The sequence below is a fragment of the Puma concolor genome, chromosome E1 (assembly GCF_028749965.1).
Source record: "Puma concolor isolate L17-30 chromosome E1, mPumCon1.1.hap2, whole genome shotgun sequence".
Lineage (NCBI taxonomy): Eukaryota > Metazoa > Chordata > Mammalia > Carnivora > Felidae > Puma > Puma concolor.
This window is the reverse complement of record NC_141680.1, coordinates 45,916,937-45,932,993: the sequence shown is the minus strand read 5'-3', so window position 1 is coordinate 45,932,993 and position 16,057 is coordinate 45,916,937. Positions and strand designations below refer to the sequence as shown.

Below are 16,057 nucleotides of genomic sequence, written 5' to 3'. Positions count from 1 at the left end.
AATACTAAAATATGAAAGAACATTAAATACTAGAAATCTATCAGTGCTCTGTTACTATTATATTGAAAATGTTTTTACTATTAATATGAAAAAACTAGGAATAAGGAAAAATAGAATCCTTTTCAGTACTATTAATATTGCTTTGAAACATGAGTACCAAACTCTATTTTAACATCGTGTTAAAGAGCCTTAAGCTTTGCCTTGATGAAACTATGGACAAGAAATAATTTATGAAGGGATTTTGCAACTTAAGCTAAAGACAACTAATTGAATTTGCTTTGTGTCTATGTCAGACAAAGCATTATATAGATGCTCAGAAACATAATACATATACTTCAGAATTTCAGGGAGAGTTTTCATTTACTGAGTAAATATGTTCTTATTCATCCTCGAATAACAACAAAAAAATGAGACGGGATACAATAGTGACAATTATGCCATTCTAAACCCCTGACAGAACAGTTGACAGTCTCTCTATGCTGGTTTCTTTATCCTTTGATTTCTCTTGTCCAATTCTTCTAAAATTCTCTCCCCTAATCACATTCCTTCATTTTTTTTTCTAATAGTTTTGTCATTGGCCAGAGGGCATGACATGACAGCATTTATTTTGCCCCTGGTGGCCTGGGTTATATATAGAGAGAGAGAGATATAGATTGATAGATATAACTTAAAATCTGCCTTTTCTAATTACTTTAAATATATATATATTTTAAATGCTAGAAGAGAAATTTAAAAAAAATTAAGTTTATATATTTAGAGAGAGAGAGAGTGAGTGGGAGATGGGCGGAGAGAGCTAGGGAGAAAGAGAGAAAGAATCTCAAGCAGGCTCCATGCTGCCAGCACAGAGCCCTGCGCAGGGCTCAGTCTCACGAACTGTGAGATCATGACCTGAGCCAAAATCAAGAGTTGGACGTTCAACCGACTGAGCCACCCAGGCGCCCCTAAAGAGAACTTTTAAAACTTCTCCCATGCTACCATAAAGCTAAGTATTCTAGAAGGCTACTAAAGTATCTTTATGGCTTACCATCAACTGGAAGCTTCTTTAGCAGCCTCTTTTGTTCTTTATCTGTTAGCTCAATACCCATGTTCCTCACAAAATCTGATAGATGTTGCACATTAATATTTTTCCTTTGAAAATATGAAACGTGATCATTCAAGAATTTTATAGAATAATTATTTCAAGTAATAATTTAATAGTGTTAAGCATGTTTCTTCCTAACTTGAGCAAGTTCAAAGATATAATAAGATATATACATCCATACAGAATTGAGAAGGGTCATATATCAAATTTGCTTAAAAATACTGAAAAGTATGTTTTCTTAATCTGACAAGAAGTCAAAGTAGAAGAGAATAGATTTTACCTAAATAACTGTCTGATTAATGAAATATCAACATCAATTCATTTATCCATCTTACCAGAGAATACTATATATTTTAATTTTTTTCTGAAATATGTTATTTGCTCTTGATACTGACAATAAATAAACTTTTTTAAATGAATATAATCTATTGTCAAATTGGCTTACGTACAACACCCAGTGCTCATCCCAGCAAGTGCCCTCCTCAATGCCCATCACCCACTTTCCCCTCTCCCCCACCCCTTCATCCACCCTTAGTTTGCTCTCTGTATTTAAGAGTCTCTTGTGGTTTGCCTCCCTCTCTCTCTGTTTGTAACTATATTCTTCCCTTCCCTCCCCCCATCATCTTCTGTTCAGTTTCTCAAGATCCACACATGAGTGAAAACATATGATACCTGTCCTCCTCTGACTTATTTCACTCAGCATAATTCTTTCCAGTTCCAAGAATGGAAAAAAAAAAAAAAAGCTTTATTTTGCTGTTGCTTGATATACTCTGATTTGGGAATCTATTAATAATGTTGAAGTAAGTATTATTAGTATAAAAACTCCAGAAAGTTCAGAAGTTATTAGTAAGTTATAGGCTTTTAATTACTATATATAAAGGTAAACCGTGGGACATTAGGAGCAAATGTTCCATTAGAAAAGGTTGAAAGCTACAATTTACAAATCAGCAATAGAATGGTAAAAAATATTATTTAAAACTATACTACTACATAAAGTCTGCAGATCTTGGTTTTATATAACTTCCCACTGACCTGTAAAAGCTTTTAATCCACTACACAACTTTTTCATTGTAGTTCTCCCATATACTGTAAGAAGAAATGCAAATAATAAAAAGAGACAGTGAAACACACAAATAATAGGAGAGGAAAATATTCCAGCAACACTTCCGTACTAATAATATTCTCTACTTTTACCCACTTCTTGAGAATGAGTGTAAAGAGGTTAAATATGAAAAATATAACATCAACAATACAACTATGACTTAATTCTTCTATAAAAAAATCAAACCTACAATAGTCAAGGGATAAGAGTCAAAAGCCACTTACTGTCCAGGGTCTACTTTTTAGCTCTCAGACTTTGAAGAACTTTCTTATTTCTATCAGGCCATGACGATGGGTTTATGTTTGGTACATGCTATTCAAAAATGTTTAAACTTGGGTTTCAGCAGTGATTTTCTCAGGTAATGTGTTCTCATTCAATATTCCCTGGTGTTTTAACAGACCCAGAAAGATTTATTTCCTCCATTTGGATTACAAGATAAATTATTAAGCACTTTGAAGACAAATCCTTTATATTAGCAATTGGGGGGGGGGCAGTTATCACACTGATAGACTAACAGATTTTATTTCCAATTTAATATTTTTTTTGAAAATTTTATTTGGGTAATTGTAGATGCATATGAAGTTAGTAGGAAAAAATAGAGAGAGATGCCTTGTACATTTTTGTCCAGCTTCCCTTAATGATAAGACTTACAAAGCCATAGAATAATACCAAAAACAGAATACTGGCATTGATACAATCCACCGATGTTATTTAGATTTCCTTAGTGTTACTTGTACTCATGTGTATGTCTCTGTATTATTAAATTCCAGACAATTTTATTACCTGTGTAGGTTCATGTATGCACTGCCACAGTCAAGATACTGAACAGTTCCAGTCCCACAAGGACCCTATTATAACCACATCCACCTCCTTCTGCCTCCACCAATCCCCTATCTCTAAATCCAGGCAAGCTCTAATCTGTCCTCCATTTCTAAAATTTTGTTATTTCAAAAATGATATGTAAAGATCTTACAGTATGTAAGCTCTGAGGTTGGCTTTTTTAGCTCTGGATAACTATCTGGAAATTTGTCCAAGATGTTGCATGAATCAGATAGTGTACTTTTACTGATGAATAATAGTATTCCATAATATGTATGTACCACAAGTATGTTTAGCCATTTACCTGTTGAAGGAGACTTGGGCTGATGCCAGTTTTTGGCTCTTACGTTCATGTACAGATTTTGTGCGAACCTAAGTTTCAAAGGTGTAATTGCTACGGTAGCTCTATGCTTAGTTTTGTAAGAAACTGGTACTTTTTCTATAGTGATTGTATCACTACATTCCCACTACCAAGTATGAGTGGTCCGGTTTCTCAAGCATCCTCATCAACATTTGGTGTTGTCATTATTTTTTATTTTAGCTATTCTGATAGGTATGCAATGATATCTCACTGCAGTTTCAAATGGCACTTCCTTAATACCTAATGACGTCAAGCATCTCTTCATGTGTTTATCTGATACCTGTATATCCTCTTTGGTGCAATGTATTTTCATTCATATAGTTTCATATATTTTCCCCATCTTCTTATTGGTTTGTTTGTATTTTATATTGCTGAGGTTTTCTCAAATCAAAAAAAAAAAAAAAAACCCTTTTAATGTTTATTTTTGAGAGAGAGAGAGAGAGAGAAAGACAGAGCACGAGAGGGGGAGGGGCAGAGAGGAAGACACAGAATCTGAAGCAGGCTCCGGGCTCTGAGTGGTCAGCATAGAGCCCAAGACGAGGCTCAGCCAAAGTCAGACGCTCAACTGACTGAACCACCAGATGCCCCTATATTGCTGAGTTTTGCGTGTTCTTTAAATGCCATAGATGCTGCTGCTTTGTCAGATGTATCATTTGCAAATATTTTCTCCCAGACGGTAGGTTGTCTTCCACCATCTCCACACAGCTTTCCAGAATAAAAGCTTTTAATTTTAATGAAGTACAATTTATCAATTTTTTCCTTTTGTGAATCATGCTTTTCGCATAATATGTTTCTAAATCAATTTATTCTTACTAGGCAGCATAAGCATAAATTACATAACTCAAATGTTACCAATAAGAATACAGTGAAAAATATGTCTCCTTTATAAACATCTCCATTGTCAGAATTCTCTTCCTTCTAAGGAACAAACATTGACATTTTTTGTTTATCTTTTTTAGAGATACTCTATGCATATATTTGTATATAAGAATAGAGCTGACTGGTTCTTTTGATGGCTCCATATATTAAATTGACTAGATGTTCTGTAATTATGGAATCAATTTTAAAATGCATCAAAATGGGTATAAATTGCTTTTCCTTGCATTTTCAGATATATTGTTTTAAGAGAATATATCTTGTTTGTTCAAATATTCTCTTCCCCTCTGTATCAAGTCTGTCTTATGGGAGGATTGTACTGCTGTTCCCAATGATATCGTGCAATTTGCTTTGTCAAATGAAATATTTGAGTGTCTTCTGAGTAGAAACTTTAAGAACTATCACATGGCTCCATCATCTCTCTTTTTCCTGTTACAAAAGTGACACTGTCCAGACAGGGACTGTTCTTGCATCCTATGTCCTATAGTAGAGAACAGATAGACAGCCAACCTATGGGCAGTGTCTAATATTGAGTGTCATGCAAAAAAACTCTGTTGCCACTGAGATTTGGGGGTTGTTTGTTGCTACTGCAGCATAGCTAGCTGATAATAGGAACTGGAACCACAGGGCGCCTGGGTGGCTCAGTCGGTTGAGCGTCTGACTCTTGGTTTCAGCTCAGGTCATGATCTCACCGTTCATGAGTTCAAGCACAGTGTTGGGCTCTGCACTGACACTGAGGAGCCTCCTTGGGTTTCTCTGTCTCTCTCTCTCTCTCTCCCTCTTACTCTGCCCCTCCCCTGCTTAGGCCATCTCTGTCTCTCTCAAAATAAAGAAACTTAAAAAAAAAGGAACTGGAACCACAAGTGTGTTGCTGTCTTAGCAACAACAAAAGTAGTAGCAAAAACACCAAAACTATGTGGCATTGGCTCTGGTGCTGGAAGTGTTTGGTGAAGAAATTGTTACTGGAGGCTGGAATGAACCCATGCCTTGCAATGGTGTTGGTGAGTTTAGCAATTTCAACAACTTAGAAGGCAGAAAATGTACTGAATATGCTTGTACTTTAAAAGAAGAAGCTGTGTGGGGCGCCTGAGTAACTCAGTCATGTAAGCCTCCAATTCTTGGTTTTGGCTCAGGTCATGATCTCACAGTTTGTGGGTTCGAGCCCCACATCGGGCTCCATGCTGAAGCCTGCTTGGGATTCTCTCTTTCTCTCCCCCTCTCTGCATCCCTCCTCCACTCCCTCTCTCTCTTTCTCTCAAAAATAAATAAATAAACTTAAAAAAAAAGAAGAAGCTAGGAAATACAGTGTTACTAGAGTATCTGGTTGATATTGGCAGCAACGGACAAGTTACTACAAAAAGAAATGAACCCAGAAAACAACTGGCTGGCTAGCAAGCAAGGATAAAGGAGAACAGAGAGAATCCAGAGATTCAGGGTGCGACATGGCACAAAAAATGAACTAGTTCTCATCTTCTACAAATAGAAGATAACACCTGGAATTTCTTTTAGTGACCAAGGGCATTCAAAACTAAGTCTTCTGGCAAAGGCAATATGAAGAGTGTGATCATCATTCCTTTTGTTGAAACCTCTGATTTGATTAACATGGTGCCTAGTAAATCCTCCAAATTTGAAAAAAATAATTCAGGAACAAGCATCTTAGGTTGTGCTTCTCCCCAGGGAAGTCTGATAAAACTCAAGGGGTCTACAATTAAATCTAATGAGAAGCACATCTCAAAAAGAATTGTAGATGTAACTATTGGCACATTAAGCAAGTTGTAATCAATCAGATAAAAAGTCAACCCTATTTTAGTATAAAACTTAAACTAAAAGGTACTCTGTTCATGACTTAAAGTGGGGTTCCTGCCCTCTACAAATAGGAAGTACGCTAAGAAAGTTGCCCCAGCCCCCAAGAAGGGGTTATTCTTCAATGCCTTCTTCAGATGTGAGAAGAAGAAGAATGGAAAAAGGTAGAACTTCTTCAATCCCATAACCAAGATCCATAAAGAACAATGAGCTGGGAATCTAATCATCATGGTAAGATTTTTCCCAAAGAACTTAAAAATATTTTCAATGCTTACCATCAGTGGGCAGGTTGCATTTGAGATCCTTAATTTCGTCTTCTGTGAGTTTCCATCCCATGGTTTTCAAAACTGAATCAAGTTTATTGGCATTAACAATCCCTCCTTAGAAAAGCAAAATGGTCAAGAAATAGCCAAAGGAAAGAAAAATACAGTTTATATATTTAAATAACCTATGGGCCCACATGGCTGTAGTGTAGGTGGAAATATAAAGGGTGTCCCCTGTCAGAAATATTTTTCTTTTGCAGGCAAGGGATCTTTTTCTAAAATTTTTGTTTGGGGGATTTTAGTTCTTAGAAAGTTCCGTCTGCAGAAAAAAAAACCAAAAACTGAAATCTTGAACTAATTGTCCAAGATGCATTATTATAGTCAATTAGCATGCTGTATAGTTTTTGGATTTAAATAACTTAAATAGGCTCATATATAGCATGACAGTTGACTTGTTTTAGCAAATACATCAAATTGTTGACATATACTAACGTCATTTTCAGCAGGAACATCAAGTGTCTATAGTACAAAGCGGGTCAATAATAGATAATAATAGATAATAGCTCTTTAAAAAGAACCTCTTTCTTTAGTGGGATCATGGGGACAGGTTTACAAAGCATAAGCTTTAAAAGGGCCTGCATTAGTATTTAATAATTCATAGTAATGAAAAACATTATTTTATCTTCTCACTAATAAGTGGGCTCATTTTTGTTTATTTTATTGTCTCAACGCCTAACCAAATTCCCCAAATATTTTCCCTTTAATTTTACTGTTCTGACACAGACTTTATTTTCTCTTATGTAAAATTTATTTAAATTTCTATATGGAGATAATTTGCTCACAGGTCTATATCAGAAGCTAGGAATGATATCAGTATTTAAGGAGGTTAGTGAAGTTCACAATTGGATATCTAGGAGACAGTATAATGTGTCTCTTAGAATCATCTGGCTTGGTATTATGCTTCTCACTTACCACTAAGAGACTTCAAACCATCCAGTAACCTATGCTTGTAGACTTTTCCTTTAGCTACGTGGAAACATAAATCAGGTCATACACAAGTAAGTGATGTGGAGATTCACCAAGGCAGCAAGTCATTATTTAATGTAAGGAGGATTTGTAATTTTCTCTAGAAAATTTCCAATTTACTTTCAAATTTTTAAAAATGAAATAGCCACCAATGTATCCACTCTATTCAGTTATTGACACTTAAGCATGTGAATCTTGTAATCTTGGTGCTTTTTTTTAATTCCTTTTCAGCTCTCTAATGTCCTTTTCTGTTCTCTCACCTGGTTAGCACCCAGTATAACTTTTACAATTCCCCATCTATAGAACCACAACTACAAAAGGTACTTCTTAGCCCTGATGGCAGGTTGTGAATAAAGCAGCAACTGATTTCCAACTAAAAATTAATGGAATTCCTTCTTAAAAATCTTCTCTTGAAATGTTTTTATTGTAAAGAATTTTAAATATATACAAAAGTAGAATGGAAACAATGAATCCCCATAAACACTCAGCTTACAGTTACTGATGTTCTACCATTAGATAGCATCCTTTTAAGGTGAAAACGTACCATTCATTTTTTTAAAAAAATTATTTGCATACATAAGTGTATAAATTGAACCATATCACAATGGCTGTACTTTTTCGGTCTTTGTTTTTGTTTAAGTGCCTTTTTCTGCTTCTTCCTTCTCAGTCTATGGTGCAGCCACAAGTCCCTAGATGATTCATGTTAACAACCTAGAATATACCTACATATTATCTATCAGTATGTGAAGATACATAATTACATGAGTGAAATCATTCATACTAAGTAGTTTTTGAAAGCATTTTTTCTATGCTATCAGAAAGTATATAGAAGTTCTCATAAACAAAATAAGAAATGTGTGCTTCCTTCAAGACCATATTAATATTTTAAATGCTCACCATTAACTGGCAGCTTTTTTACGAGCTCTACACATTCCTTATCTGTGACAGTTACTCCCATGTTTTCCAGAACACCTCCTACATCACTGACATCAACCTCTCCCCCTTCAACATAACAAAATGGTCACAGATTAGTAGAGAGAAGGGCCTAACCACAGCCCCCCCCAAACCTGTTGACCCTTTACAGCTTCAGCTACAATAGCTGAATGAGCAAACACACACAATATGTTAACTGTTCGCCACTGTCATTAATTGGGGGTAGAAATAGAATTTCTCTCTTACGCTTAGTAAAGTAATAGACATACTGATGCAGTTTATATAATACAAATTAGGACACTGTAGGCATAAGATCCATTTATTTTGTAAGGATATTCTCTCTCCCCTAATCTCTTAATGATAACAGAATTTTATCTCTGTGAAAGTTTGCTGTATCATCAAGAATAGTGACTATTCTTGGCAAATATTCCAGAAACTAAGAAATTTGCTACTATAAATTCACACAGAAAAATTAGTGCTAAAATGCAAATGTTCTAATGTGTAATTCTGGGCAACTGTATGCAGATATTCATCAATATAGAAGAAAAATGGGTAGAATAGAATAAAAAAGGGAATGTAAAAATGATGGTTCTACATAAAAATATAAATTAGCTAAAGAATAAAGACATTAGATTTATAGAAGCTTCTAATTAACCTGTAATAGTTTCCACTGCTTCCATCAATTTTTTGAGCTCAGTCTTCCCATTAGCTGTAAGAAATACCATAATTTGGCAATATTATAAAAAGATAAAGGAGCTAAATTAAGAAATAGAGATTCTCCCCACAATTTAATCTCACCAGCCAAAAACTTTTATGCAATGGATTGCAAAGAATTCATTCTATGGTAGATAGAGGGTTTACCCAAGAAAGCTTTCTCTGTCTTACACTTGCAGGAATGTTACGGTAGGCTAAGTATGTTGTTGTTTGGTCTCTGATAGCCCTTCTGATGCAAATGCAAGGTTCTTCCCATGATTGATGTTGAAAACATTTTTCATGTTCTATCTTTTACTAATACTTTTCTTTAGTTATTTCAACTATTAACTTGGAATGGCTGGTTATGTGTTCTCAATCTTTTGTTACCAGCACATGCATAAAGTTTGGGTAAATGTTTCTACCTTTCTATGTTTGGGAAAAAAGAAATCATTAGCTAAAGCTAGAGAGTTATAGCAATATGGCATTGTGCCAATATCAGGAAGGATTGATCAACCCCCTAAGACCAGCTACTTTATTTACTGGGCCAAGTACAAAATGAAAACGTGGGACCCCTTGTTCAAAAATCAGGAAGAAAAACTTTGCTTTTTTTTTTCTTCCACAGTCTTGTTCCCAAACTGTCATGGTGGTGTTTTTGTTTTAGTTTTTGTTTATAAGTCAGCTGGTAAATGTTGCACTGTCACAGGCATGGCATCTTCTAGGGTTGAGTGCAGAACCTCACAGGCACCCTGGGTGGTCCCATTACTCAGCATGCACGAGGCTCACTAGCAGCAGACTTCCTTCCTTCCTCCTGCCGCCAGAACCACACATCTGAAAAGTGAGTCACGTGTCTCACTTTCCAATGCACTGGTTGCCTCAACTCACTATGGACAGGCGACTCCCAAGAGTAATGCAGCCTTGACGTGGGGACACACTAGATACCTGGAAGGGGATGAGGAACAGGCTTGACCCTGCCAGCCCAAAGTGGGGACTGCTGCTGCCACGTCTTGTCACAAGATGCCTTCAGGTACAGGTTGCCAATGCCAGCCCTCCCTGCATCCATGCCCAGGTCCCTGCTGGGGTCAGGGGATGCAGATGTTGCCAGGCATGGTGGTGAAAGGGAGGTTGGCCATACCAGAGGCTGTGGAGTGGTTGACCCAGAATACATCCTGGGGACTAAATGGCAGCGGCAGTCACATGCCTGAGCCAGGGTGCCAAGCCCCAGCCATGCTCTAGTTTCCCATCAGACTTCAATTAGGAAACACAAATTCAAAGATAGAATTGTGAAGACTCTCTTGTGGCACTTGGGCAGCTCAGTCGGTTAAGCGTCCAACTTCAGCTCAGGTCACGATCTCACGATCCGTGGGTTCGAGCCCCGCATCGGGCTCTGTGCTGACAGCTCGGAGCCTGGAGCCTACTTCAGATTCTGGGTCTCCCTCTCTCTCTGCCCCTCCCCTGCTCACGCTCTGTCTCTCTCAGTCTCCAAAATAAATAAACATTAAAAAATTTAAAAGCAAATTATGAAGACCCTCTTGATGGCCAAATCAGAGCACTAAACCCCAAGCATGGCACTCTTGAGATCACGGCTGTGTCCAACTAACCTCACTGGTTGCACACCACCATTCCCCAAAGCAAAATAAAGGAAGGCCTACAATGCCACAAATCTATAAACCAAAAGCCTCAAGAGGATAGCTGACTGCATAAACCATAACCCCTGTTCCTTAGGTCTTTCTAACATTTCTGAGTGATGTTTTAAAACATAATGAGAAGGTAAGTGATTCGACTTGAAGAACGTGAAGCTGGAATGGGCAGGTGACAGAGAAGCCAAGCATGTGCAAGAGAAGCAAAGAAGCCCAAGACTACACCTTTTTTCTGCTAACGAGCCAGTTTCCCCATTGCGGAACTCAAGGCTTGTCTAAGTTGTGGTTGGTTACAGGCTCCTTTAGGCATTAACAGTCCTCAGCTGGGGACAAAGCAAAACTATCTGCTGCAATCTGGTGTTGGGCTTGTTACCTGGAAATATATACTGTTAACCTCAATGAAGATGACTAGGAAACAGTTTTCCTTTATGGATTTATTTTGATTTGATTTCGTTTTATTTTATCTTCTTCAGTTCTAGTCTCACGGAGACTTTTTAGGGAAGGTCTCCTGGGCTTCAAATCACATGGTGCATGTATATTTGAGGCAACTGTCAATGAATACAAAACAAAACACAAAAAGCAGCTAACTACCTACCAATACTCTGATTTCCTCTCAGAGCATAGAATCATAAATGGAAGTGGATGCCCAGACAGATACTACATCTCTACCGCCCCACCTCCGCCTCACATTTATTTAGGTGCAGCCACGTGACCGGTTCTCCACAGAGGAATGGCTACGGAAATAACGCGTGCACTCTCTCTCCTTCATGCTCTCCTTTCCATTCCATTATTAGACAGAAACGATGACAAGGCCTTAAAAAGGAATCCGAGAGGCAAGGAACCTGGGTCCCTGGATCGCTGAATGGAGAAGAGCCACTGTCCATTACCCAAAGATACTCTCGCCTTGGACTTTCACGGGGGAAAGAATTTAACTTCTGCTGCATTTACCCGGGACATAATTTTAGGTTTGTTTTTAAATAAAAATGTAGTTTACCCTAAACAATACGTGATCTGTTCTTAAATGAAGACTGTTCATCCCTATCTTTGCAAATGCTTCTAATTTCTTTTGGTATACCAAATATCACTAGTTAATATACATTCTCTTACACAAGCTCATAAATGTAAACTCCTAAGGCTCATTATTATCTACAATGCTTACCACTAAGTGGCAGATTTTCTGCCAGAGCTTCACGTTCCTTTTCTGTGTGTTCAATTCCCAGATTTTCCAGAACATTGTCTAGGTTATATTGGCTTTAACCATTCCTCCTTAAGAAACAAACAGGAAGTAATCATGAAAAAAAAATTACGTGATTTCCAAAGATTATATATAATTTTTTTTCTCACATGCATTTTAGTATGATAAAAAAAACAAAGAAAAAGTACAATTTATTTGTATTAGTGAACAGGCATATAAGGTTGACTCAGTAAATCACCTAAAATGATGTCAAGAACAACTTAGATAAAATGTTCTGAGGTTGGGGGTGCCTGGCTGACTTAGTCAGTAGAATGTGTGACTCTTGATCTTGGCGTCGTGAGTTCAGGCCCCACATTGGGCATTTAGCCTACTTAAAAAATATTCTGAGGTTGAAGCATTACTGGGTGACAGGCTGTGATTATGTGTTTAAAGTTACTATTTGTAGTATTAAGTAATACTCATCTGTTAAAAGAGGGGCCGAAAGAATACCAATGATAGGACTGTCCCCATGGGGAAAACAGAGAGAGTACTGTGCAGGTCTGTCCCCAAAACAAAGCCAAGGTATCAGCTGAGAGGGATAGTTCAAGATTCAGATCATCAATGTTCTGCTATTGCAATATACAAAAAGTGTATGAAAGATGAAAAGACTATAAAAATGGATTCAATGCTCTCGAAGAGAAAACTGTCATGAACAACACATTCACCACAAAATTCTCCAAGAATGTTGCTGACTGGAATTATTCCAAGTATCTGGGATGTCAGGAGGCCAAGTGCCACCTGCAAGAGGCTTCTCTCATTAAATAGCAGCAAACCTTCTACCCTTTTCCTCTTTCCCTTCCTACTTCCCCTTCTGGTCTCTTTTTCTAAGGACCTACAGGAAGAGGAAGTAAAAAAGCATTTTGGCCACAATACCATGCTTCTTTTCCACATTTGCTGTTGCTGCTATTGTTGTTAACTGGTCTTTAGGAAAGAATGTTTTAGAGAAAATAACTTGAGGGGCGCCTGGGTGGCTCAGTTGGCTGGGCGTCCGACTTCGGCTCAGGTCATGATCTCACAGTTTGTGAGTTCGAGCCCCGCGTCGGGGTCTGTGCTCACAGCTCAGAGCCTGGAGCCTGCTTCCAGTTCTGTGTCTCCCTCTCTCTCTCTGCCCCATCCCCACTCATGCTCTGTCTCTCTCTGCCTTAAAAATAAAATAAAATAAAATAAAATAAAATAAAATAAAATAAAATAAATAAATAAAAATAAAAAAGAAAATAACTTGATTTGTGCCATAAAATTATTAAAGGTCACTCCAAAATCCTTTGTATTGTTGTTGGGCAAACGCTCAGAAAAACTGCCTATGATATTCTGTATATTATGTGTTGTATAAATTAGATTTCAAATGATTCTTTGGGGGTGCTATTTAGAAATATTCTCCAAGAGTGAATGGATCCCTTGCAATACTATACCATGGGTGATTATGCAAACGTGCTTAACATAATGAAATAAAAAAATCTAAATACAGGAATGTAGACATGACTCAAAACCTGGTGGTAAGATGTTTGTGTTGATATTTGTGTTGACATTTAGCAGACTTTTCTGCTAATCATGGTTCTTAAATACCTTTTACAGACTTCACACCATCCAACAATCTGTTCTTATACACCTTTCCAGCAGCTATTAGAAAAGAAAAACCATAATTTATATCCAAAGGAAAAGAACATGGACACACAGTTTTTGGGCAACTGGGTAATTCTAGGAGCAATCTTTTTTACTCTTTCCCTAGGAAATCTGTTCTATCTCCTCATCAAATAAAAATTATTTTAGGAAAAAAATTGTGACAAAAATGTACCCAGTGTTCAGCAACCAAGAAGACTGCTGGGAAGACTATACTGTGCAGGAAAAAAAAAAAAAAATCACTACTTCTTTGTGTCCCCTCCCCCTTTTTTTTTTAACCTGTGTCTCACTTCCCTCAGTTTCCTTCCTATCATGCAGGCCTCTCAGGGCCGTGACTGGGTAGTGTTATTACAACCTGCATCAACTCTGATGGCAATATGGTTATGGTTAAAGAGCTGGGTTGACAGATTGAATCTGTACGTCAGCAAACTTAATTTGTTTTAAAAATTATTTTCAGTACTTTTTAGGAGAAACAAAGAGACAACAATTTAGAACTGCTGACAATGGGGCGCCTGGGTGGCGCAGTCGGTTAAGCGTCTGACTTCAGCCAGGTCACGATCTCACGGTCCGGGAGTTCGAGCCCCGCGTCAGGCTCTGGGCTGATGGCTCGGAGCCTGGAGCCTGTTTCCGATTCTGTGTCTCCCTCTCTCTCTGCCCCTCCCCCGTTCATGCTCTGTCTCTCTCTGTCCCAAAAATAAATAAACGTTGAAAAAAAAAAAAATTAAAAAAAAAAAAAAAAAAAAAAAAAGAACTGCTGACAATGACCCCACAAAACCAATGTCCCCGGAAAGGCTGTTCTGAGACTTAAATGGCTCACCGTCGATAGGTACCGTCTGTCTCAGCCTCACTAGTTCCTTTTCAGGGAGCTCGATCCCCATGGCTCCCAGGACCTTTAGCAGATCGTTGGCATCAATCTTTTTTCCTTTCAAAAGACAGGAACATCAGTGCGTGACAATTTGGAATCTAATGATTCCAGATAATGAAAAAATGATCACCTTCGGCTCGGAAGTAGCGAGCGAGTAAAAGGAAACACATACAACTACACAGAATCACAGGGAGGCCACAAATAGAACACAGGTCCTTAATCTCCTAAAAGGCATACTCTCTTAGTGATGGATCTGTGTGCATCTAATGCAGCAGAGGGTAGATTTGCTTTTAAGATTGGCCAGCAAGTTAGAATGATGGAAATCATGGAAATTTATAACTTTGGCAGGGGAACTTAGAATTCTGGGGAGATCCTAAATTATGTGATTTTTCTCTTCATATATGCCTATCAAGGTATGGGATTATTTGAATATTAGTGAGGTAAGTGATATTATTGCTTTATTAAAAACATTTGGGCCAGATTTCTTACCAAGACACAGAATCGTCATTGTATTTTTAAAATTTAAGTTGTACAAATAAATACAGCCTAAGACTCTGAAAACAAGTATTCAATGAGACATAATATAAAGACATATAAACAGTTTGGGGCAGTTGAGGAGATATTTTTAAAATAGTACAATTTTATAGTAACTTGCCACTCACCAGAAAACATTTTCAATGCATCCATTAACTTTTTCACTTCAACCTTCCCATTATCTGTTAAGAGAGCCACGTAAATCAAATACAAATCTAACACCGGCACTCATTAGCAATATGGAATTTAAAAAAGAAAGCAATATATGTATACTCCAATATTTTATCCTATATTCATCTTGAGCCAGAAGTTCTAAAATATTACTAGAGCTTTGATTCATTGAACTACAGAAAATTAAACCTCTGGTAGTTAAGGATGAGATATAAAATTAAGTCACCATTTCCCACAGAGTCGGCTTCATGACTCCTATACGTTGGGAAACTCTCCACTGTTTACATCAGGCACAAGGAACAGAATTTACAATTTTTGTGTGCTACATATTAATGTTTGTATCTGGCTCTTACAATTGATCTCCTTATGTAATAAGCTGATACTTAGTAGTTCCTGACTTTTTTTTTTTTTTTTTTTTTTTGACACAGAGTTTCTTACTCCTTTATTCCCTATGAGTAAATTAATGATCACTTCAGTGATTGGCTTGAGATAATTTTAAAAGTAGAGATTCTGTATATTTTTAAATCAATATTTAAAGACATTAACATGAAAGCATATTACAAAGATAGAAATTTGGGATTCTATAGGATCTCAGATTCATTTTTCCTTACTAGACCAAAAACAACTAAGACACTGCATTTGCACACATTATTATGTTTTGTCTAATTTGTAGATGACAAATATGTAAATAGAAGCTTCATGTCACTTTTGTTCTTTATTATCTTCTGGCTCTAAAAGTACAGAGCAGGGGCGCCTGGGCAGTCGGTTAAGCGTCCGACTTCAGCCAGGTCACGATCTCGCGGTCCGTGAGTTCGAGCTCCGCGTCAGGCTCTGGGCTGATGGCTCAGAGCCTGGAGCCTGTTTCCGATTCTGTGTCTCCCTCTCTCTCTGCCCCTCCCCCGTTCATGCTCTGTCTCTCTCTGTCCCAAAAATAAATAAACGTTGAAAAAAAAAAAATTAAAAAAAAAAAAAGATGTTTTGCAGTACAGACAAGTAGTTTTTAAGTAAAGGGTATGTAAGTTAGATAGAAGGGAATGAAAGA

General features: G+C 37.3%; 1 protein-coding gene and 2 long non-coding RNA genes across 12 annotated transcripts in view; 1 reads left to right on the top strand and 2 right to left on the bottom strand.

The window, feature by feature from the left end:
- LOC147574441 (pleckstrin homology domain-containing family M member 1-like) overlaps nucleotides 1-16,057 on the top strand; it is a 192,630-nt gene that overhangs the window by 100,293 nt on the left and 76,280 nt on the right. For 2 of the 10 annotated variants that reach the window (XM_086685508.1, XM_086685514.1), the window contains one exon: nucleotides 11,389-11,597. The exons of 7 other annotated variants lie outside the window; for them this stretch is intronic. The gene's annotated coding sequence lies outside the window, so the exon portion shown is untranslated. One more of the 10 variants, XM_086685518.1, reaches the window with a different exon arrangement.
- Nucleotides 2,113-7,287, bottom strand: LOC147574443 (uncharacterized). The gene is made up of 2 exons (XR_015243664.1): nucleotides 6,318-7,287; nucleotides 2,113-2,167 (listed from the first exon to the last, which is right to left on the bottom strand). It is a non-coding gene; the product is annotated as an uncharacterized LOC147574443 (long non-coding RNA).
- On the bottom strand, nucleotides 8,229-15,027 carry LOC147574442 (uncharacterized). The gene is made up of 6 exons (XR_015243662.1): nucleotides 14,973-15,027; nucleotides 14,263-14,367; nucleotides 13,392-13,445; nucleotides 11,754-11,860; nucleotides 8,920-8,973; nucleotides 8,229-8,333 (listed from the first exon to the last, which is right to left on the bottom strand). It is a non-coding gene; the product is annotated as an uncharacterized LOC147574442 (long non-coding RNA).